Source organism: Orcinus orca, chromosome 1 (assembly GCF_937001465.1).
Source record: "Orcinus orca chromosome 1, mOrcOrc1.1, whole genome shotgun sequence".
In the NCBI taxonomy this organism is placed as follows: Eukaryota; Metazoa; Chordata; class Mammalia; order Artiodactyla; family Delphinidae; genus Orcinus; species Orcinus orca.
In genome coordinates this window covers 132002557-132025599 of record NC_064559.1, presented here as the reverse complement: position 1 = coordinate 132025599, position 23043 = coordinate 132002557, and the positions used below count along the sequence as shown (strand labels likewise).

The window sequence follows — 23043 nt, the reverse complement described above, 5'->3', positions numbered from 1 at the left end:
CCGCCGGGACGGGCGGGACTGGGAGCTGAGGCTCGGGCTTCGGTCGGATCGCAGGGACAGGACTGGCAGCGTGAACACAGTCTGAAGGGGTTAGTGCACCACGGCTAGCCGGGAGGGAGTCCCGGGAAAAGTCTGGAGCTGCTGAAGAGGCAAGAGACTTTTTCTTCCCTCTTTGTTTCCTGGTGCGCGAGGAGAGGGGATTAAGAGCGCTGCTAAAAGGAGCTCCAGAGACGGGCGCGAGCCGCGGCTAACAGCGCAGACCCCAGACTGGCATGAGACGCTAAGGCTGCTGCTGCCGCCACCAGGAAGCCTGTGTGTGAGCACAGGTCACTCTCCACACCTCCCTTCCAGGGAGACTGTGCAGCCCGCCACTGCCAGGGTCCCAGGATCCAGGGACAACTTCCCCGGGAGAATGCACAGCGCACCTCAGGCTGGTGCAACGTCACGCCGGCCTCTGCCGCTGCAGGCTCACCCCACATCAGTACCCTCCCTCCCCTGGCCTCAGTGAGCCAGAGCCCCCGAATCAGCGGCTCCTTTAACCCCATCCTGTCTGAGCGAAGAACAGATGCCCTCCGGCGACCTACACGCAGAGGCAGGGCCAAATCCAAAGCTGAGTCCTGGGAGCTGTGCGAACAAAGAAGAGACAGGGAAATCTCTCCCAGCAGCCTCAGGAGCAGCGGATTAAATCTCTACAATCAACTTGATGTACCCTGCATCTGTGGAATACCTGAATAGACAACGAATCATCCCAAATTGAGGAGGTGGATTTTGAGAGCAAGATTTATTATTTTTTCCCCTTTTCCTCTTTTTGTGAGTGTGTATGTGTATGCTTCTGTGTGAGATTTTGTCTGTATAACTTTGCTTTCACCATCTGTCCTAGGGTTCTATCCGTCCGTTTTTTTGTTTTTTGGTTTTTTTGGTTTTTTACTTTTTAAAAAAAATTTTTTTCTTAATAATTATTTTTTTATTTTAATAACTTTATTTTATTTTACCTTACTTTATTTTATTTTCTCTAATCTTCTTTCTTTCTTTCTTTCTACTTTTTCTCCCTTTCATTCTGAGCCGTGTGGATGAAAGGCTCTTGGTGCTACCGCCAGGAGTCAGTGCTGTGCCTCTGAGGAGGGAGAGCCAACTTCAGGACACTGGTCCACAAGAGACCTCCCAGCTCCACATAATATCAAACGGTGAAAATCTCCCAGAGATCTCCATCTCAAGGCCAAGACCCAGCTCCACTCAACAACCAGCAAGCTACAGTGCTGGACACCCTATGCCAAACAACAAGCAAGACAGGAACACAACCCCATCCATTAGGAGAGAGGCTGCCTAAAATCATAATAAATCCACAGACACCCCAAAACACACCACCAGACGTGGACCTGCCCACCAGAAAGACAAGATCCAGCCTCATCCATCAGAACACAGGCACTAGTCCCCTCCACCAGGAAGCCTACACAACCCACTGAACCAACTTTAGCCACTGGGGACAGACACCAAAAACAACGGGAACTACGAACCTGCAGTCTGCGAAAAGGAGACCCCAAACACAGTAAGATAAGCAAAATGAGAAGACAGAAAAACACACAGCAGATGAAGGAGCAAGATAAAAACCCGCCAGACCTAACAAATGAAGAGGAAATAGGCAGTCTAGCTGAAAAAGAATTCAGAATAATGACAGTAAAGATGATCCAAAATCTTGGAAATAGAATAGAGAAAATGCAAGAAACATTTAACATGGATCTAGAATAACTAAAGATGAAACAAGCAACAATGAAAAACACAATAAATGAAATTTAAAATACTCTAGAAGGGATCAATAGCAGAATAACTGAGGCAGAAGAACGGATAAGTGACCTGGAAGATAAAATAGTGGAAATAACTACTGCAGAGCAGAATAAAGAAAAAAGAATGAAAAGAACTGAGGACAGTCTCAGAGACCTCTGGGACAACATTAAATGCACCAACATTCGAATTATAGGGGTTCCAGAAGAAGAAGAGAACAAGAAAGGGACTGAGAAAATATTTGATGAGATTATAGTTGAAAACTTCCCTAATATGGGAGAGGAAATAGTTAATCAAGTCCAGGAAGCACAGAGAGTCCCATACAGGATAAATCCAAGGAGAAACATGCCAAGACACATATTAATCAAACTGTCAAAAATTAAATACAAAGAAAAAATATTAAAAGCAGCAAGGGAAAAACAACAAATAACACAGAAGGGAATCCCCATAACCATAAGGTTAACAGCTGATCTTTCAGCAGAAACTCTACAAGCCAGAAGGGACTGGCAGGACATAGGTAAAGTGATGAAGGAGAAAAACCTACAACCAAGATTACTCTACCCAGCAAGGATCTCATTCAGATTTGATGGAGAAATTAAAACCTTCACAGACAAGCAAAAGCTGAGAGAGTTCAGCACCACCAAACCAGCTTTACAACAAATGCTAAAGGATCTTCTCTAGGCAAGAAACACAAGAGAAGGAAAACACCTACAATAACAAACCCAAAACAATTAAGAAAACAGGAATAGGAACATACATATCTATAATTACCTTAAATGTAAATGGATTAAATGCTCCCACCAAAAGACACAGACTGGCTGAATGGATACAAAAACTAAGACCTATATATATGCTGTCTACAAGAGACCCACTTCAGACCTAGGGACACATACAGACTGAAAGTGAGGGGATGGAAAAAGATATTCCATGCAAATGTAAACCAAAAGAAAGCTGGAGTAGCAATTCTTATATCAGACAAAATAGACTTTAAAATAAAGACTATTAGAAGAGACAAAGAAGGACACTACATAACGATCAAGGGATCAATCCAAGAAGAAGATATAACAATTGTAAATATTTATGCACCCAACATAGGAGCACCTCAATACCTAAGGCGAATACTAACAGCCATAAAAGGGGAAATCGACAGTAACACATTCATACTAGGGGACTTTAACACCCCACTTTCACCAATGGACAGATCATCCAAAATGAAAATAAATAAGGAAACACAAGCTTTAAATGATACATTAAACAAGATGGACTTAATTGATATTTATAGGACATTCCATCCTAAAACAACAGAATACCAATTTTTATCAAGTGCTCATGGAACATTCTCCAGGATAGATCATATCTTGGGTCACAAATCAAGCCTTGGTAAATTTAAGAAAACTGAAATTGTATCAAGTATCTTTTCCGACCACAACGCTATGAGACTAGATATCAATTACAGGAAAAGATCTGTAAAAAATACAAACACATGGAGGCTAAACAATACACTACTTAATAACGAAGTGATCACTGAAGAAATCAAAGAGGAAATAAAAAAATACCTAGAAACAAATGACAATGGAGACACGACAACCCAAAACCTATGGGATGCAGCAAAAGCAGTTCTAAGAGGGAAGTTTATAGCAATACAATCGTACCTTAAGAAACAGGAAACATCTCGAATAAACAACCTAACCTTGCACCTAAAGCAATTAGAGAAAGAAGAACAAAAAAACCCCAAAGTTAGCAGAAGGAAAGATATCATAAAGATCAGATCAGATATAAATGAAAAAGAAATGAAGGAAACGAGAGCAAAGATCAATAAAACTAAAAGCTGGTTCTTTGAGAAGATAAACAAAATTGATAAACCATTAGCCAGACTCATCAAGAAAAAAAGGAAGAAGACTCAAATCAATAGAATTAGAAATGAAAAAGGAGAAGTAACAACTGACACTGCAGAAAAACAAAAGATCATGAGAGATTACTACAAGCAACTCTATGCCAATAAAATGGACAACCTGGAAGAAATGGACAAATTCTTAGAAATGCACAACCTGCCAAGACTTAATCGGGAAGAAATAGAAAATATGAACAGACCAATCACAAGTAATGAAATTGAAACTGTGATTAAAAATCTTCCAACAAACGAAAGCTCAGGACCAAATGGCTTCACAGGCAAATTCTATCAAACATTTAGAGAAGAGCTAACACCTATTCTTCTCACTCTTCCAAAATATAGCAGAGGGAGGAACACTCCCAAACTCATTCTATGAGGCCACCATCACCCTGATACCAAAACCAGACAAGGATGTTAAAAAGAAAGAAAACTACAGGCCAATATCACTGATGAACATAGATGCAAAAATCCTCAACAAAATACTAGCAAACAGGGGCTTCCCTGGTGGCGCAGTGGTTGAGAGTCCGCCTGCTGATGCAGGGGACATGGGTTCATGCCCTGGTCTGGGAAGATCCCACATGCCGCGGAGCGGCTGGGCCCATGAGCCATGGCCGCTGAGCCTGTGCATCCAGAGCCTCTGATCCGCAATGGGAGAGGCCACACATCGCAAAAAAAAAAAAAAAAAAATACTAGCCCGCGTATCACACACACAAAAAAAATACTAGCAAACAGAATCCAACAGCACATTAAAAGGATCATACACCATGATCAAGTGGGGTTTATTCCAGGAATGCAAGGATTCTTCAATATACGCAAATCAAACAATGTGATACACCATATTAATAAGTTGAAGGAGAAAAACCATATGGTCATCTCAATAGATGCAGAGAAAGCTTTCGACAAAATTCAACACCCATTTATGATAAAAACCCTCCAGAAAGTAGGCATAGAGGGAACTTTACTCAACATAATAAAGGCCATTATGACAAACCCACAGCCAACATTGTCCTCAATGGTGAAAAACTGAAAGCATTTCCACTAAGATCAGGAATGAGACAAGGTTGCCCACTCTCACCACTCTTATTCAACATAGTTCTGGAAGTTTCAACCACAGCAGTCAGAGAAGAAAAAGAAATAAAAGGAACCCAAATTGCAAAAGAAGAAGTAAAGTTGTCACTGTTTGCAGATGACATGATACTATACATAGAGGATCCTAAAGATGCTACCAGAAAACTACTAGAGCTAATCAATGAATTTGGTAAAGTAGTAGGATACAAAATTAATGCACAGAAATCTCTGGCATTCCTATACACTAATGATGAAAAATCTGAAAGTGAAATCAAGAAAACACTCCCATTTACCATTGCAACAAAAAGAATAAAATATTTAGCAATAAACCTACCTAAGGAGACAAAAGACCTGTATGCAGAAAATTATAAGACACTGATGAAAGAAATTAAAGATGATACAAATAGATGGAGAGATATACCATGTTCTTGGATTGGAAGAATCAACATTGTGAAAATGACTCTACTACCCAAAGCAATCTACAGGTTCAATGCAATCCCTATCAAACTACCACTGGCATTTTTCACAGAACTAGAACAAAAAATTTCACAATTTGCATGGAAACACAAAAGACCCCAAATAGCCAAAGCAATCTTGAGAATGAAAAATGGAGCTGGAGGAATCAGGCTCCCTGACTTCAGACTATACTACAAAGCTACAGTAATCAAGACAGTATGGTACTGGCACAAAAACAGAAAGATAGATCAATGGAACAGGATAGAAAGCCCAGAGATAATCCCACGCACATATGGTCACCTTATCTTTGATAAAGGAGGCAGGAATGTACAGTGGAGAAAGGACAGCCTCTTCAATAAGTGGTGCTGGGAAAACTGGGCAGGTACATGTAAAAGTATGAGATTAGATCACGCCCTAACACCATACACATAAATAAGCTCAAAATGTATTAAAGACCTAAATTTAAGGCCAGAAACTATCAAACTCTTAGAGGAAAACATAGAACACTCTATGACATAAATCACAGCAAGATCCTTTTTGACCCACCTCCTAGAGAAATGGAAATAAAAACAAAAATAAACAAATGGGACCTAATGAAACTGCAACGCTTTTGCACAGCAAAGGAAACCATAAACAAGACCAAAAGACAACCCTCAGAATGGGAGAAAATATTTGCAAATGAAGCAACGGACAAAGGATTAATCTCCAAAATTTACAAGCAGCTCATGCAGTTCAATAACAAAAAAACAACCCAATCCAAAAATGGGCAGAAGACCTAAATAGACATTTCTCCAAAGAAGATATACAGACTGCCAACAAACACATGAAAGAATGCTCAACATCATTAATCATTAGAGAAATGCAAATCAAAACTACAATAAGATATCATCTCACACCAGTCAGAATGGCCATCATCAAAAAATCTAGAAACAATAAATGCTGGAGAGGGTGTGGAGAAAAGAGAACACTCTTGCACTGCTGGTGGGAATGTGAATTGGTACAGCCACTATGGAGAACAGTATGGAGGTTCCTTAAAAAACTACAAACAGAACTACCATATGACCCAGCAATCCCACTACTGGGCATATACCCTGAGAAAACCATAATTCAAAATGAGTCATGTACCAAAATGTTTATTGCAGCTCTATTTACAATAGCCAGGAGATGGAAACAACCTAAGTGTCCATCATCGGATGAATGGATAAAGAAAATGTGGCACATATATACAATGGAATATTACTCAGCCATAAAAAGAAACGAAATTCAGCTATTTGTAGTGAGGTGGATGGATCTAGAGTCTGTCATACAGAGTGAAGTAAGTCAGAAAGAGAAAGACAAATACCGTATGCTAACACATATATATGGAATTTAAGAAAAAAAATTGTCATGAAGAACCTAGGGGTAAGACAGGAATAAAGACACAGACCTACTAGAGAATGGACTTGAGGATATGGGGAGGGGCAAGGGTAAGCTGTGACAAGGCGAGAGAGAGGCATGGACATACATACACTACCAAACATAAGGTAGATAGCTAGTGGGAAGCAGCCGCATAGCACAGCAAGATCAGCTCGGTGCTTTGTGACCACCTAGAGGGGTGGGATAGGGAGGGTGGGAGGGAGGGAGACGCAAGAGGGAAGAGATATGGGAACATATGTATATGTATAACTGATTCACTTTGTTATAAAGCAGAAACTAACACACCATTGTGAAGCAATTATACTCCAATAAAGATATAAAAAAAATAAAATAAAATAAAACTGCCATTTTTATTCCACTCCTCCAACTCCACGAAATCATTCGTTCCCCTCACCTCATTCCAAAAGCCACTTCTGAACAATCCCAGCCCACTGTAAACACTGTCTCCTTAACATCTTGTGTATGATTTGTTCCATGTTATCTTCTGCTCAGAGCCGAGTCAGAATGTTCGAAAAAGATAATGTGTACTCCAAGCCTTTAATTTTGCAGATTAGCAAACCAAGAATTAGAAAGGCTTGATGATTGGTCCAATGATACACAACTTGTAAGTAGCACAGCCAAGACTTATCCACAGGCCGCTTTGTGATTATTCTGTGGTCATTCCCGTGTTTCTACAACATTCGCCTTCCGATTAGAGGCTAACACCCTGCTTTCTTCTTCTGACCTCACAAGACATCTCAGTTAACATCTACTGAACACCTGCACTGTTTTTCACAATTTCTCATTTCAACCTCTCAACAACTCAAGGAGACAGATGTCCTTAACTCCACTTTATAGTGAGAAAAGTGAGGCTTAAGATGCTAAACCACCCCCAAGGTCACCACCTAATAAATCCTGGCACCAGGATTTGAGCCCAGGTCTGTCTGATTCCACAGCCTATGCTCTTAACCACTACACACAGGAGCTCCTCCACTATGGACACCAACCAGGCCCTGCAGAGACATTCACTTTCTGATAGGGCCAGTCTGATTAGATCTGACATACGGGATAAGTTATTTTGTTTTGAAGTCATGGAGGCAAGGCTCAATCAGCAGTTTTCTTTTACTTCATTCATTCATTATTTATTAGCACCTACCATGTGCCAGGCACTGTTCAGAGAGCTGGGGACACAGCAGTGAACTAAACATGACACTGTTTTCATGGAGTTTACCTTCTAATGAGAGACAGACAATATATGATGTGTCAAATGGTGGTAAATCCTGTGAAGGAAAAATAAAGCAGGTTAAAGAGAAAGAATGATGAGAGGAGAAATGTTATTTTAGATAGGGTGGTCAGGGAACGTGTGATATTGTGATTTATAATATATATGTAATTGGTCTTCATCCTGTTTCTGGCACAAAGCTCTTAAACTTTGGAATTTCCTAAGTGACAAGAGAGAGAAAGGTGTCTTTTGTTATGTTAATGAGGTCAGTTTTACACCCCACCTAAAGATGGGGGGGGTGGCTGTCAGGAGAACTAACCACGTGATTAGAGGATCGGAAATTTCAGTCCCACCCCCTACCCCTACCCATCCTCGGGAGATTACCAGTGGCCAATGATTTGATCAATTGTGCCTACGTGAAGAAGCTTCCATAAAAACCCAAAAGGACAAGGTCCAGAGAGCTTCTGGTTGGTGAACACATGGAGGTGCTGGGAGAGTGGGGCACCTGGAGAGGGCACGGAAGCTCTGCGCCCCTTTCCCACATACTTTGCCCTATGCCTCTCTTTCATCTGGCTGTTCCTGACTCATATCCTTTTATAATAAAGTGGTGATCTAATAAGTAAAATGTTTCTCTGAGTTCTGTGAGCTGCTCTTAGCAAACTAATCAAATCCAAGGAGGGGTCATGGGAATCTCTGATTTATAGCCAGCCTGGTCAGAAGTACAGGTAACAATGTGGACCTGTGACTGGGACTGGTGTCTGAAGTCCAAGGAGGAGGTCCTGGGAACCTCCAATCTGCAGCCAGTGGGTCAAAATCCCAGGTAATAACCTGGGCTTTTGACTGGTGAATGAAGTGGACAGTGGTCTTTGAGTCCTTAACCTGTGGAAGATGATGCTATCTCTGGGTGGACAGTAGATAGTGTCAGAGCTGAGCTGAATTCTTAGACACCCTGCCAGTGTCTGAGAATTGCTTGGTGGTGTGGAGGGAACACATTCCCCCAAAGTGGGATCAGTGACCAGAACCCTTTTTAGAAGGACTCTCAGATGAGGTGACATTTGAGCACAGTGATGAGAGGCAGAGCTATGAATATCTGAAGGAAAAGCATGCAAGGCAGTGGGGATAGCAAATGCAAAGACCCTGAACTGACAGCATGCTTGGTGTGTTCTGGGAGCAGACTACAGTATAATATAGTGGAAAGCGTGGGGACCCAGCCTACCTGGGTTCAAACCTCTGCACTGCCTCTTTCCAGTGGTGTAACTGTGGGCAACTCAATAAACACTTCCATGCCTCGTCTATAAAGTAGAGATAATGATTCTGTTTCCCTAATGGGGTTGTTATGAGGATTAAGTAAGTTAATAACATATAAAGCACTTAATACCTCATAGGTTCTTAGGGTTCAGGAAACGGTAGCTTTGATTTTTAACTAGGTCATTGACAACAGCTCCATTCAAGACAGTTTACTTTCAATTTGATGGTTTTGAATCCCAGGGTTAAATTATGCTGCAGCTTCGTACATGGCCAATAACATCCTACTAAGCCTTTGACTTCCTTGGCTGGACTTCCTGTCCTGATGAGGAGGGCTCTGTAGGAACCATACTGATGTTAGCACAAAAAGAGAGGGGGGCAAATGCCTCTACCATCACTGTTACACTAACATAAATGAGTTCCACACCCAACCTAGCCCCCACCCGCAAGAACTGGATGCTTCTTCAGAAGTATAATTTACCACCCCTTGGATTTAAGTCACTGGTTTCAAAGGACCAGATCCCCACCAGCACCACTGAGAGAAGCAAGTGGTAGTTTCTTTTTTTTTTTTCTTTTTGGCCGCACCTCACGGCATGTGGAACTTCCCCAACCAGGGATGGAACCCGTGCCCCCTGCAGTGGAAGCACGGAGGTCTTAGCCACTGGACCGCCAGGGAAGTCCACAAGTGGTAATTTCAACTGCTGTCTTGAAAAGGGTTAAAAACCTCTCTGCAAAATTAAGACAGTAATTTAATTTTTTAAAAATCCTTTCTCCAATGTCCTTTTTGTCTAAACTAAACATTTCTTTTCAAAGAAATAGGAACATCAAAGCAAAACTTAAGAGTCTGGCCTGGCAGTCTCCAGACTGTTCCTTAGAGCACAGCCCCAAAGCAACTCTAGAAGGTCCAGCGAGCAGCCCTGTACATGGGCCCAGAGCCAAGGGAAGATGTCAGGGCCACAAGGAAATTCTGCTCCTCTGCCCCATACCCTCTCCCCCAGCTCTTTTCTTTAATGCTGTGTTTACTTTTCATCTTTGCAGTCCGATGGGTTAAAGGGCAAACCACAGGCAGAGAGAAACCACAGCAAGCCCTAGCCTTTTAGAGGTAAAATGGGAGTCTTCCCAAACCACTTTTAAGGCTGAGGAGAACCCACGGTTGCTGCTTCAAGTCAGACAATTAAAGATCAAGTCAGACAATTAATGAGGTCAGTGTTCTAGTCTGACAGGTCTAGAATGAGGCTTTTTAAAAATCAGATTCTCCTTCTACACATATCTGATGGTTTTCCCTTTTTAATGCCATAAATGTACATTTAACTGGATGTATAAGAAATCCACAAATCTTGCTTCTTCTCATTTATTTATTCATCCAACAATATTTATCTAGTGCCTGCTCAGTCAGTGCAGGACTCTTCTAGGTGTGAGGATTCAACAGGGAATAAAACATATAAAAATCCCTGCCCTTGTGGAGCTTACATTCTAGTCAGGGGAGACCGACTATAAACAAGATATATAATTATACGTGAGGTAGAGATAAATGCTAAGAAAACAAATAAAGCAGAGAAGAGAGAAAGGAAGTATTTGGGAATCTTTAGGTTTTTTTGTTTATTTTGTGTTGAGTAAGGACCTACAAGAAATGAGCTCTGTAGAAAACCATAATTCAAATAGACACATGCACCCCGATGTTCACTGCAGCACTATTTACAATAGCCAGGACATGGAAGCAACCTACATGCCCATCGACAGATGAATGGATAAAGAAGATGTGGCACATATATACAATGGAATATTATTCAGCCATAAAAAGGAACGAAATTGGGTCACACGTAGAGACGTGGATAGACCTAGAGACTGTCATACAGAGTGAAGTAAGTCAGAAAGAGAAAAACAAATATTGCATATTAATGCACATACGTGGAACCTAGAAAAATGGTACAGATGAACCAGTTTTCAGGACAGAAATTGAGACACAGATGTAGAGAACAAACGTATGGACACCAAGGGGGGAAAGCGGCGGGGGGTGGGAGTGGTGGTGGTGTGATGAATTGGGAGATTGGGATTGACATGTATACAATGATGTGTATAAAATGGATGACTAATAAGAACCTGCTGTATAAAAAAATAAATTAAATTCAAAAAAAATTAAATGAGCTCTGTAGATATTTGGGAGAAAAACATTCCAAGCAAAGAAAACAGCACATGCAAAGGCCCTGAGACAGAGTGTGTCTAGTATGAGGAAGGTGAAGCAGGTCAAGCAGCTGGAGCAGAGTAAACAAGCCAGAAAGCAGAGAAGTGAGGTCAAAGGGGTAACAGGCAAGGGAGTCACCGGCTGGTTGTATAGGGCTTTATGGATCATTATAAGGATTGGGGTTTTTGCTCTGAGAAAGGCAGGAACAAGAGAGTGTTTTAATCAGAGGAATAACAGCATCTGACTTAGGTTTTATCAGGGCCATTCTGGCTACTGGGTGGAGAATACTGCAGAGGGGCAGAGGGAAGCAGTACTCCCAGCTGTGCAGTCTTGGGCAGACCACCTAACCTCTCTGTACCTGGTTGTCCTCCTCTTTAGAGGGACCTGAAGAGAATTATTTCTAAGCCCCAATCTAATGCTAAACTCTGTGATTCTGAGTTGATTATTTCCTTTGTCTTTTCTACAAAAAGTTATAATTTATATCAGCTGTAAACTTGATCTTTCCCCCAAGCTTTAACAGAAATGGAACCAAGCTGAAGAATTCAATTTGACAACATGTATGTCATGCCCATGCCACGCACCTAGGATACAAAGATAGTGAGACTCAATCCTGCTCTAGAAGTCTACAATCTGGCAGAAGAAGAAAGTAAGTTCTCACGAGGCAGCAGGAGAAATGCTGCAAGAGAAATACAGGGAGGAAGCAACCAACCACCTGACAGGGAAGAGCCATGTGAAGCTTCACCAGAAAAGCTGACCATGGAGATAGCCTGGATGAGTAAGCAGGGAGCCACAAGGAAGGAGGGAAAGGAGAGGATGCTAGAGAAGAGACCACTACTAAAGAAACAGGGCATGAGAGCACAGAGCATGCTCTGGAAACCATAAGGAGTCTGGTATGAGCACAGTGAGGTTCACAGAAGAAGTGAAGGAATGATGGCTGAAAAAGTAGGCTGAGCTACCTTGTACATAACCAGATACCCCATGCCAAGGATAATGGAACAGCAGACACTTTTAAAACGTAAGAAAGGAAAACACAGATCTGTATTTTAGAAGGTACCAATCATAATGGATGAACAATTTGAGATAGAGATGATGAAGCCTGAAAAACCAACTGCAATACGTCTGCAATAGTCCAGGTGAGATGATGATTTGGAAATGGAGAAGAAAATGTCAATTGCAGGGTTTGACCTACAGGTCTATTTTGCCAATTCCTACTCTAGAGCTAAGATTGGTGTTTACATGTTAAAATGATGGAGAAAAATCAAAGGAATAATAATATGTCATGATACGTTGAAAATTATATGAAATTCTAATTTCTGTGTCCATAAATAAAGTTTCCTGGAACTCGGGGAAAAAAAGAAAATGCCAGTTGAGATCTGCTAAAGGTAAGACACCATGGGATTTGCGGGATTCAGCTGGGGCAAGTAAGCAAAAGGAAACTGAGTATGCCTGAGGCTCCTAGCTTGATAACTGGTGCCACTTACTGACATGGGAAATAAAGGAGTTGAGACTGGGGACCACAGAGACATTGTATGTCGGGTTTGGGACTTAGTTCTAACAGTAAAACCTACAGAATAGCCAGGTAGCTGCTGGAGATAGGGTATAGCGTATAAAACTGGGAGTTACTGGCATAGGCGTGGCCACCGAAGCATGGAAACATGAACCACTGAACAACCGAGGAGAGGAGGGAAAGGGCAGATGCAAGGTGGAGAACGCCGACCCGCACGGAGCGAGCACTGAGAAGGAAAACTGAAGACAGATCGGTTAGGAAATGGGGAAAACCAGGACAAGTAGTTCCCGGAAACCAAGGTAATAAAACGTGGGGGAGACTAAAGCAGCAGAGGCACCAAAGAGAGGACAATGAAGATGCTGACTGAATACAAGCACGGAATTTTGCACTTCGCACCTTTTCTGGCGCCCGCCCATCATGGGTCACGGTGCAGTGGGCGTGGGAGCCTGCCTGCCGCAGGCCGAGTTGTTAACCCGAGGTGAGAAGAAAAGAGCTAGTAGCTGCACACCACTGGCCCCGACGGACTACGTTGTTATCAAAGATTCTGTACCATCAGGGAAGTTTTATTCAGCACTCTGGAGGTGTAAGGTGTGAGAAACAGGAACTAGGATCTGTTTTGGTGGTGATCTTCTGGCGGTACAAAGGAGATTTCTTAGTTAACACCTGCATCTCATGGGACCACTAATCCTGAAACTAGCAGCAGGCTTTATTTAAGAAAGGCTAGTTGCTTCCGACAAGTGCTGAGGACAATATCTTCACCCACACATCATCCAACTCCCAGTTAGGCTTCTCACCTCTGATTGTTCTCACACTAGCATCGCTAGTCTTTCTCCCAGAGCAGAGTAATGCTAATCCACAGGGACTACATCTCCGTTCAAAGCATAGTATAAAGTATAACAAAAAACCATAGCATCAACTACCTGGTATGATGCTGGAACCATAACCTGGCACCATTCAGACAGGAAAAGGCTTTACCAGTAATACCAGCGGGGTCCCAAAACACTGAGACCAAGCCCCTCAGTCTCAGCAGAAGCTGCCTAACTGCTCTTCTGTTTGCTCTCTGAAAAACAAAAAGGAGCTGAAGGAGGAAGAGTCTTTAATCCTAAAATTATTCTTAATTTCCAATATAGAATGCTTGAAAAGCATTTGAAAACCAACAGAATAACTAGCAGATTTTTTTTAAATGTGCATCTATGGTCCTTTCTCCTTTACCCTCTGAAAAAAAGCAACCCAACCCCCAAATGATCATTTTTCTTGGCCTAATTTCCCTATTTTTGTGATTTATAATTGGAAACAGGCTGTTTTTTCCTGGCTTCAGAGAACAGGATCTTCAGAGCTAAAAGAGTTGCCAACTACAGAACTTCAACCTTAGCAAAATTTCTTTTGCAAATCTCTTACCTGTATAACTACTTGAAATATATATTAATTCCAAAGAAAACATTTAAATGCTTATTATTATGCAAAAGTGAATTTTCTCCTAATAAATTAGACACTCCCCTCTCTCTCCTAGCCTCCCTACTCCGTTAAGCTAAGTGGGACCCTGCTGTGTGTTCAGTTATCTCCCATTTGAACATTACCAAAGCCTTACCCAACAACATATCTATATATGATACTTTCTGGAAGTGGGGGTTTTTTTGGTTTTTTTGTTTGTTTGTTTTTATTTAGTAGAACTGCCTCTACATGAAACCTCCCTGTTTGCCCACACTGAATGAAATTAAAACCTTGAATATCATAGAGAGCAGCCACTCTAATAATGAAATAAAGATGCCTCAAACTGAAAAAGGCATAAGTACCAAAAAAAAAGAAATGTATCAAGTAGGTCATCCTTCCCCTGGCTCCTGTGTCAAAAGCATGATGCATCCAATGGCTGCACAGTATTGTAATGGGTAAGTATGATGGACTCAAAACAAAATGGCAGGTGCTACATATTTTTTCGTGACTCACATGGTATATCATGAATACACAACAAGTAACTATCTCTATAAAGACACAAAAATAAGAAAACTAAGAGGAATGTCTGCTCAGAAAGGCTCTGACAAAAAGAGATAGACCAGCAATAGTAAACATGCCCATTTAGAAGATCAGAAACTTCTCCCACACACATAGGGAAGACCTTACACTGCAGTGATGCAAAATGTATGTAATGAGTCAATGGTGCTTTCCCTCGAAGTTGAATTTCATGTGCCAGCCAATTGCACAAAGTAGAATATAACAAAATGAGACGTTTTTTCTTTATGGACTCTTAGAAGGAGAGTTTTGTGTTTGAGTATGTTTTGCTTTAAAGAAAAAAAAACAGAAAAGAGATAAAACAACACAGGGAGTATCACACAAAAGTACTTAGGGCACCACATGAACACAGGGTTTTGAGACTGGAATCTAAGTATTTCACCCCAAATAACCTTCCAAGTATTAAAAAAAAAAAGCAACGTTCTGCTCCAGCAATCATCATGCAGTTAATTATAAAATGAAATTTGCAAACAGCCACCAGTGTATTTTTGCATCCAATGACCAATTTCATATGTCAAAACACATAAATTACTAAAAATGCTAACTGAATTATACTCCCAAAAGGGAATCTTTTCACACACCAAATGAAATTAAGTATTCATCAAGTTTCCATTAATAAAGTAGTATAATAAGAATTTTAAAAAAGAACTCCAAAGTTCTGCTAGACCCTCCACCTGGTCCACTTGGTGTTCTTACCTATCACTGGTGGTTAGTCATCATGACTGTAAACTCCAGAGCTTCTCCCAGGGCAATCTGATCACAGGAAAACTCAAGGACTAGGATCTGTAAAGACTATTTTCTAAAGATCATTTTTTTTCAGGGACTAAATCAACTTGAATGTGTTTTTACAAATGGTCCATCTGCAAATTCAAACAAAAACCTGACCTTCAGCATGTACCAGAAAAATGAATTATGTGCTTGGAAGGACATAACAAACAGCACCCAATTCTTCCTTCTTCTGCAAACAGCACCGAACTCTTAAGTCCCTTTTCTCCCAGAGCCCAGTGTCCTAGAGGTAGGGAAAGTATATGCTTCTGGATTACCATCCTTTTCCTTAAAGTGAAGACAGAGCTAACACTTCAGACTTGATTCTAAATTATTACTGTGGCAACAATTTAACATTAAATCCTAAAAATGAACTTTTATATCACTCTGAGTCCTCTTCCCAGACTTGAAGCTTTCAGCATTAAAGGAATTACCAGCACTAACAACAGACTTTAATCTTTTTTTTCTTATAATTATCTTAAACAGGAGATATCAGGATAGCCTAAGGGTGTGCTTCTGGAGCCCACGTTTCAGACCTTCAGGGATAATCTCAATTTTAAATATGGTCTCCATCCCTTATACCCCTACTTGTCAGCCTATTAAGTCTTGCTGTTTGGCCTGGAAAACTGAAGGATAAAACAAGTAAAATAAGGTCCAAATAAGAGGGGCCTCAATGCAGAAATTTTATGAATGTTGCTTCAAACATTAAATACTGCACACATCTTGGTTGAGAAATAAAAATTTCTCCCTAAGAGAAGGAAGAATGCTCAGAAATCTGTGCTAAATCTTAAAACTTTGCAGAGAAAATAAATCTCAATGTCAGTTAACAAACAAATGTGCTATTTCAAAAGATATAAAAGAAATCTAAAAGTGGACAGAGCCCAGGAAATGGACCCAAATCCTTTTTTGTAAGGCACTTCCAAGCTGTGTTGATTTATTTCTGCTTTACTAGAAACCAAACAAATTAGCAAAAGCTTGTGCTTTATGAAATGCTACAAAAAGACAATGCTATCATTCCAAGTGTTACTCTGAAGATGTGGAACCAGAGAAATTACTGCCATGAATCTTGGTGCAGTAATTCTCTTCCAAAGCCACAAATGCCTTAGATTCACTCTTCTATATTCCAAACTATCCGTGTTCCTAAAGGCAATATAAGATTGCTTTTAAGCTAAAGACCCTTAAAAACATTATCTAACTTGAGTCATGCAAAGTTCAAAAAGTAGTTAACATTTTTTAAGTTTCAAAATTTCAAAAGAAGTTGAAAAACATAAGAAAAACACTCCAGTGGACAGACTGAAACAGTGATAAAATCATTTTCAAAATAACTGTTGAGTAAAAAAAAAAAAAAAAAATGAAGACTGTCCTCATTAACTAATGAACCTGACGATTATAATTAGTTTTTGTCCAATAGCAATGAAAGAAGAAAAAAAATACATTTTCAAAATGGATTATCAAGAACAGGGGTAATTTTAAATGACCACAGAGCAAATTCATCCAGGAAAAATATTACAGCAATGTTAACTGTTAGCAGTCATCCTCTAAATTTTAACAGTTCTGTCTGTTAAGCTTAAGATGTAAAGTCAGGAATTTCCACAAATTTATGATCCCAAGAAATTGGTCATCACTTAGGTACTAAAGAAGTCAGCAGAGATCACCTTCTTAGTACTCAAAGGACATTTGAGTTCCCTAGGCACTTAGGCCCAGAGCAGGCCCTCAGAAAAGCAAGAGTCACCTGACTTTTACAAGATACAATCAAGTTTGCATGCAAAAAAGAAAGATTAATTCCTTTGAGTCTTCAAAAGAATGGGACAACAGTTCTCTTTAAGCAAAAAATTTTGTCAATGTGTATAAGCTTTCCTAAGCCCTAGGAAGCCTTAAGGCCTCCTGCTATCAGAGGACTGAAAGAGGATAGTTAATTTGCCAAACTCCAACACCAGGAACCTTAAGCCTATTAGGGAGTTGGGGCCTGATAAATGTTTGCTGAATAAGTAAACTAGATGAGACCCTGGAAGACTAAATTAGACTCTAAACAAAATGCTACTCTGAAGTGTAACTGCAATGCTGAGATTTAGAAAGAAAGAACTAAATTTGAAAGGTATTTTAAAACAGGATCCACGTGCTTCCCTGGTGGCGCAATGGTTAGGAATCCTCCTGCCAATGCAGGGGACACGGGTTCGAGCCCTGGTCTGGGAGGATCCCACATGCTGCGGAGCAACTAAGCCTGTGCACCACAACTACTGAGGCTGCGCTCTAGAGCCCGTGCTCCTCGACAGGAGTAGCCACCGCAGTGAGAAGCCCGCGCACCGCAACAAATACCCAACGCAGCCATAAATAAATAAATAGATAGATAGATAGATAAATAAATAAATAGGAACGAATTATAAAAAATAAAATAGGGCTTCCCTGGTGGCGCAGTGGTTGAGAGTCCGCCTGCCGATGCAGGGGACATGGGTTCGTGCTCCGGTCCGGGAAGATCCCACATGACGCGGAGCGGCTGGGCCCGTGAGCCATGGCCGCTGAACCTGCGCGTCCAGAGCCTGTGCTCCGCAACGGGAGAGGCCAACAACAGTGAGAGGCCCGTGTACCGCAAAAAAATAAATAAATAAAAATAAAGTAGGATCCACCTGACCCCTAACTTGGTAAATAAAGTTAAGTCCCTACTACCTGATACTCAAGAAACAAGAAAAGAAACTGACCTACAAAATTCAGACAAAGATTGAAAACCTTTTTTAAAAGTCAGTTTAACTGTTTTTGCAAGCATGTTAATTCCTAAATATGGTTTATATATTTATCTATAGACACACTGTATCTATACTCAACAAATATGATACTTCTGAACTACTGCCATACTAAAATACAAGCCTCTGAAAAATGCACTGGAATAGAAATGCTGTTACTCAGCATAACAATCCCTTATTGTCTTGCACTCAGATGTTAATGAAAAATGATAATGACAGGATTGTGAGTACACCAACCTCCCTGAGAACAAATTCACTATATCCAGTTTTCTACAAAAGACAAATGAGCATCATTACAAAAGGATTCACAATGGATCTCTCCAGACTCCCAGTTCTCCTAGATAATCTGAAATATCATTCAAAGTACACAAAATTATTTTACATATGCCTCTTAAGGAAAACAAATGGCAATAAACTGTGTGTGTACTTAATATCTGTCTGGACACCAGAGAGTTCTTGACATATATCCAACATGTAGGCCCTGTCGTCAGTCATTCTTAACAGTAATCAGTTGAAATTAAACCCAGTTCTCCATAGTCAACTCGGAAGGCAACTTGGTTATTTTGCTAGATAAAGCCACACATCGTCCATTCCTGAAATGTATGTTTAATACTCTAAAAACTGGTTTAGGTGCCTAACAGACATCAATACATAGTGTGTTATGCTCCCCCTATTGGTTAATATTCAACATAACAATGAATTCCCCAGGGGTTGCCTTTGAAGTGCTGGGGTTCAAAAGTAAGTTGGTGATTTTTATGTTTAAAAACATGAGCTGGATCAACAGTTGTTAAGCAAAGCTGCCATGTAATGGTCAGATTCCATCAAAACAGGAAAAATTAAAGTTGACAAAGACAAACTGAAGAGCTGAAAACATGTTGAAGCCTTGAAACACTAAACAATGCAGAATTAAAGCCAAAAGCAGAGAACATCAAGAAACAGAGCAACATCCTTTAGCTGACACAATGGCATGAAATCAATTTCATTTTAATAGCCCTTAAGGGGGTAAGAATTATTTCCCTGCCTTCTGTGCCAACCCCAAGCTGTTTCCTAAGGAAGCCATGTAACACTGACCAACGATGTCCGGAGAATTAATAAAAGAAATGAAGATTAAAGATCCGAACTAATTAATACAAATCAGAGTTCTATGTATAATTACTTGGGGTCAGTTTCATAGGAGTTGTAATTTGGCGCCCCCCTGGGCAGATCACCTAAAGTAATCACAGATACCTGATTTGTGTTTCAGGAGATTTGTGTTCAACTCAAATGGGAAGCTGAAGGATGGGAGAAGACGCCTGGACTCACTGCACACAAATCTGACTGCACTTGCTGCTCTCTGCTGAGTGACTAAGCTAGCCCTGGAGTCAGACAGAACTAACAGTTGTGTAATAGCTTGGTTAGGGAACTAACCTCTAGTGTCTTACCTGTAAAATAGGGCTATTAATAGTGTTTTTTCCAGAGGGTTGGTGTAACGATTAAGTGCCCTAAGTATTAGGAGAGTGTCTGGCACAGAGTTTGAGCCCAATAAACGTGAGCTATTATTATTACCAGAAATTAATAGCTAATTTCACACTGAAGTACCTGTTTGCAATCTAAAGTACCATTTCAGAAAAATTAAAACGTCTTGACATGTGCTTTGCTACTTGTAGAGACTTCTCTCCTCCCAAACCGCTCGCTTACTTCTCTTGGAAGGGATGCGGAGTTCAGAAAAAGCCTGGTTCCCTATCTCAGTCTGTCATTCCTACCATCCCGTACCCTCCCTGCTCTTCTCGTCCCCACTGGGCTCAGGACAAGCACCGCTAATAGCCATGCAGCGCTTGCCTGGAGCCGGGCACTGCTCTAGTACTTTATATATTTTAAATCATTCAATCCTCACAGTAACCTTATGAGGCCAATACTGTTATTATTCCCATTTCACAGCTAAGAGAAATTCCCATTTCTCTCAGCTCTTTTTGTAGGCACATTAAGTTCTACTCTGTCAAGGTAATTCAAGCTTGACAAGCCGGTTCCCTACACTAAATGATTCTGGAAAGTGAGGCAAACGCCCTAATAAGAACAAGACTGCAAGAAGATTCTCCTAGCAACAGTCCAACTTTCCAGCGTATTCTAACCAAATAAGCTGGCTAAGGTGGCTAGTAAGTTAACGCGGGAAGGAGGATTCTCTGCGGGGCTCCGAGCTGCAGCGCTCGGCGCCTCCAGCACAGCACCCCGAGGGCGCGGCCCGCAGGGAGCGTAGCTCACGTTGGTGCTCAAGTCCCGGGGCCGCAGCCTCTGCAACGGCAACTGCGTGCAAACCCACAACAAATCTCTCCCACCGACGCTGTCACGAGCGCAGTGGGAAGTGGCCAGCGCGCCCCGCGGAGGTCAGAAGAAACCGCGGAAAGGAAGAGTGAGGGCAGGCGCGGAGTAGATGTCTTCGCCAGCACAGTGCAGCGCCCCGAGCGCTGCCCACCCCGGGGCGGCCGCTGCCCACGCACCTCGGAGTGTAAACACTAACAGACCAACACCGCCCCCACAAGCCCGGGGGTCCGGGCGGCCGGAGCGACCCCCGGCCGGGAAACAGGCGCGGACCACCGCGCAACGCCGACAGGCACCGCGCAGCCTGCAGAGCCCTCGGCCGGAACGGGTGCTGGGCTAGCGGTGCGGCCAAGGGCGTCCCGGCGCCGGCGGCAGTGCCGCGGGGCCGAGCCGGCGCGTACCTTGGAGGCGATGTGTCAAGCGGAGATCCACCCGCCACAAGCTGGAGCGAAGCAGAACGAAGTTTCCCCGCCCCGCGCCCGGCGGCGGCGAGCTCCGGCAGCTGCTGCGCCGCGGCACAACTACGCCATCCGGACCCGCCGGGGACTTTCTCCTCCTGCAGGGAGCTCAGGGAATCGCGCAGGGAAAGTGGCCGGGCACGAGAGCCGCCGACTTCCCTCCCTCACTCACTGGGAAGAGGAAAGCGCCGCTCGGCGTCCCCGAAACCCTCGATTACCCCCATCGGGCCGACCCAGCGCACTCGCTCCCCCTCACACACGCGGGCGGGGACGGGCAGGACGCCACAGCAATCAGCGTGCGGGGGGAAGGGCGCTCCTCCTCCGCGGTCCCCCCGGGAGCTCCGGGCCGCGGAGAAACTCCTCCTCCCGCCGCCCGCCTCCTCTCTCTCTCTCCTCCTCCTTTTCCTCTCAGGCTGACGGATGAACCCCGAGCGCTGCCACAGCTTGCCTTTCCCTTCGGACCGCGGAGGGAGGGAGAGGAGAGGAGTACCGGGAACTGCTGTGCTGCTGTGCGCCCAGGCTGGGGCGTCGGGTGGGGGGGGTGTCCCAGTCGTCGGGGAAGAGCCGGATTGGGACGGGGGTGCGGGGGGGTGGAACGTGGGCGCGAGCTGCAGGGATTCCCTCCCTTAAACTAGGTCCTTCCAACTTCTCAGGGCTCTCTGGAAGAGTTAGTTGGGTTATTTGGTTCCCTCCGTCTTGATCTAAAAATTCTAAAACCTCCAGTAATCTGATCACGCCCTCTTGCCCACTCGCTAGCAAAAGTCCCCACGCACACATTCATTCTGCCCCTGGTTGTTTTCCCGCCTCCAATGCTGTTTGCTCTCTCAAGATGCGCTCCGATGGTGGGTCTTGCCTCCTCATCTTTAACAGCTGAGAGTGCATTACCCAGCCATTGCCCCCGCTCGCTAAATAAATGAATACAAATAAAGGAGGCAGGTCAGCGTTACTAGCATTACCCTAAGGTTGGCGCGATATAAGCGAAGGTGTTGGCGGCGTGCAACTCCCTGCATACATGCGCGGGTGAACTGGTCGCTGCAAGAGTTGACGAATGCTGTCATCAGTACGCCACTTTGATACTCCTTTTTTACACCTGGTTTGTCTATTAAAAGATATGCTTAAATCAAAGGGCACTGTTTTACCAAGAGGCTGGTGAAATGACTCTGGGCTGACAGGTTTCAGAGACCAGACTTCCAGTCCTGACTCTGCCCTTCGACGAGCTGTGGAACCTTGGACGATCGGCTTAAACTCTCCAAGTCTGTTTTCTCCTCCGTAAAATCAGGAGCTTGACCTAGGAGACCTCTTCCAGTCCTAAAATGTTATGGTCCTAGGCCTTCAAAACGTTGGAGAGTAGAATGGGGAGGTTTCTGATATTATTACTTACGCAGTATTATTGTTTGGAAAGTTACTGGGTTTCCCTACTTAAAGAGGAAGTGTTTCTCCTCCTTTTTCGCTTGTACCTATACATACAGAACTCACCCAATTGAATATAGTTTGACAAAAGTCAAATCATTATTGATCAACTGGATTCCTGCAAAAATCTCTAAAATGAACAATTCATTCCTTACCAATATTTATTGAACACCTACTGTGTGAGAGGCTTGAGTGAGGCCTTGGAGAAACCCATAGGCATAATGCCCTGTTGGAGCAACAGTCTTGGTAGAGTTAGCCTCAGCTATGATACAGTCTCTCTAGATTCAAGGCCTTAGATTTCTCATAGACTCAAATGACATAGTATTCGTGCCTCAAATTGTCAAGTTTTAGTTTCAAGAGCAGACATGAACACGTGAGCTGTGTTGGGATGTTTAATCCTACATTTAAACATATCAATCACGTTAAGGCTTTTTAATTTCTAAATAAAATGGCATAGAAAAAAAAAGAAAAAAAATGGCATAGAAGAGAGAGAAAAACCAAGTCCTAGATAACTTAACAGTGTCTTGTCTTTAAAGAGTGATGAAGTAACTGTTCACAGTAGTCAGATTCTCAATAGTGTAACCAGTTAGTTACACTACTGTAACTAATAGTGTAACTCAACAGT

The 23043-nt window shown here is 42.5% G+C and overlaps 1 protein-coding gene across 13 annotated transcripts in view; it reads right to left on the bottom strand.

Moving 5' to 3' along the window:
• The window catches only part of TGFBR3 (transforming growth factor beta receptor 3), a 205649-nt gene extending 184257 nt beyond the window's left edge, over positions 1-21392 (bottom strand). For 6 of the 13 annotated variants that reach the window (XR_007478987.1, XR_007478989.1, XR_007478988.1 and 3 more), the window contains exon 1: positions 20952-21392. The gene's annotated coding sequence lies outside the window, so the exon portion shown is untranslated. The remainder of the gene's footprint in view (positions 1-20951) is intronic. The other 7 variants (XM_004263020.3, XM_049714224.1, XM_049714192.1 and 4 more) reach the window with 3 other exon arrangements.
• Between the last annotated feature and the right edge of the window lie 1651 nt (positions 21393-23043).